We start from the raw sequence: 2,689 nt of genomic DNA, 5'->3' as shown, positions 1-2,689 counted from the left end.
GAGACAGAGAGAGGAGGGGGGAGGGATGGAGGGATGGAGGGAGGAATCATCAAGTTGCACCAGTCCAGGCTCTATCACTTTTTGTTGCCTCTCCTCACACTGGGGTTCCCGCTGGAACACACACTAACACAGCCGAGTGAGCAGGTGAGCGCCCACTCCTCTAAGCCGCTCCCTTTTCTTTTTGCAGACATAGAAAAGTCACCTGCTTTCTGAGGTTGTTGTCTCCACTCTGTCTTAGTTTTGGATGCCTTCCCAGTTCTTCAAGCCAAGTAAGCAATTCCTCTGAGTAAATGTTCTCAAGTGAGCTACTATGGAGATCATATCAGGTGACACCAGCTCCCACACCGGAAGACCATTTCCCAAGTATGGTCATTGCTAATGACCATCAGTCACATCTGTAGATGGCGGATACCTTCAGGACCCTGTCATGTGAGAGTTATCATCTGTATCCAGTTCACAAAAAGATGCACCAAGCATGGGAGTGGTAACGGTCAAGGCCTTGTTTGCGGGCTCCACCAACGGGCTCCATTCTCCCCTGCCACCCCGGCCCTGGATTGTTCTTTTTTCTTCCTCAAGCCCCACTTCTTTTCTGTCTCCTTCCAAACCATCCATTGCAATGTGCCCGTGTTTCACTTAGGACATGTACACTGCAATCTATTTCCTGACAACTTATGTTGTTTGATTTTTCCTGGAAAGAACAAACGTCTATTTATTCCAGACAGGACACTAATGGCAGACCAAGGAAATGATTCCATTCAACTCTAGCTCTGTTAACCAGTGAGTTTATTGGGGTTACTCACTGGAGCCTGAGTAGCTGCATCACTGAAAGCCCACCACAGCATCAGTACCAACTCCTGAAAATATCCCTGGGACCCCCTGTACAACATGCACACAGTTCTGCTCATTGAGTCTCTTCTCCCCAGCAAGTGTCCACTGCTCTTACAACCTAGGAGAGGGGCCTTGTGAACCAGCTTCTAAACTTCCTGTTTCATTAGCTTCCTCTCTCCCTTGGGGAATGCTTCAGTTCTGAGGGAACAGCTACACAACAATATTCTGTGGTAGATGGAAAAGCACACAGGACAACTTTCAAACAGTGATACATCATCCTATTTACACATGCTTGGTTCCTGTGAGAACAGCAGTGCCATTACCAGGTTTTCTCACGCTTCGCCTTTGTGGCACTCACGAGGGTAATGCCTCCCTCCTCCTCCTATGATCATGTCTGTCAGTAAAATACAGAGGAAAATGATTTATCATTTGTAAGCAGATCATGGAAGAATTGCTATATGATCTCCATCACACACACCCTGACCACTGCCTCTGGCAGCCAATGACCTCCAGGAGGTCAAGCCTCCCTCCACCTTGTCTCTAAGTAAGGCACAGCAACCTTGAGAAAACTGGTGGCACAAACAAGAAATCAGCCTTTGTTTCCAATCACCAGGCTTGGGCCTTTATTTAGCTACCAGGGCAGGGCTCCTCCTGCCCTTACTAATTCCTAAGCTGGCTCTGGGTGCTCCTGTCTGCTTAGCAGGCTTTGGTGCTTTCTGGAGCCCCAGCACTGAATGCTAACCAGATGGTGGAAAGACAGCACTCTCCTGTGTCAGCCCTGTGAGGGACCTTTAGGTGAGCACACAGGCCTGGGAACAGGTTGAAGCGCCTGCAGGTCTGGAGAGGCAATAATGAGCCTTCAAAAGCTGGGGGTGAGTTGTAAGACCCCTCTGGGAGAGGTCAAGTATGGAGCAACACATAATAAACAGGCAAAGATAAGTGCTCACCCTAAAGACAAAATGTTCCAGAGATGGGAAAACCAGCACTATCAATTGTTTAATGCCATGAACTTGTCTAAGACAGGCACGTGGATTGAAAAGGGAATCTTTAGACATGAGAACAGAAAGGCAGGCATAGCAGCATATGCCTACAATCCTAATACTTGGGAAGTCGGAGCTTAAAAGTCAAGAGTTCAAAGCCAGCCTGGTCTACAAGAGAAATTGTCTCAAAATTTAAAAAAAAAAGTTGGGGAGGTGAATGCATAGCTCAGCAGTAGAATGTCAGCCCGGCATGTGGCATGTGCAAAGCCCTGGGATACATCCCTAGCACCACATAGAGCAGCATATGCAGGAACTGGAAGGTGATAGGAGAGATACTGGGGATGCCCTGGGTCCTTGGGCTGAGAGACCTTCAGTTATGGCGGATGAATAGATTTTTAGACACCAGCTGTACAGCTACAGCATCATGTCTGTTGTGAGCACCACCAAACCACTGACTTAGAAATCTCTTCGGAGATCAATCTCTCACTGTGCTTCCTATCACACAGAAGTGGAAACACATAGATACTAAATAGAAGAATCTAAGCCACTGGCTCAGACCTGTAACCACCACGTTCAGAAGGCTGAGGCAAAAGGATTGTCATGAGTTTAAGGCTTGCTTGGGCTACTAGTAAGTTCCAGGCCAACCCAGGTTACAGAGTGAGACCCTTTTTCCAATAAATTCATAAAGAAAGGATAACTTACATGTCCTACAGTAGGGAAAACTGAACTGAGACAGTGATATCATACTGTGGGGAATTATAAAGACAAAGATAAATTTATAGATAAAAGATACATTTGACACACTGAAAGATGGTCCAGAAGTTAAGATATCTTAGCATTCTTCCAGAGGACTCAAATTCAGTTCCCAGCACCCATGTTAG

This window comes from Microtus ochrogaster, unplaced genomic scaffold (assembly GCF_000317375.1).
Source record: "Microtus ochrogaster isolate Prairie Vole_2 unplaced genomic scaffold, MicOch1.0 UNK26, whole genome shotgun sequence".
NCBI lineage: Eukaryota > Metazoa > Chordata > Mammalia > Rodentia > Cricetidae > Microtus > Microtus ochrogaster.
Note: the sequence above shows the minus strand (reverse complement) of the source record.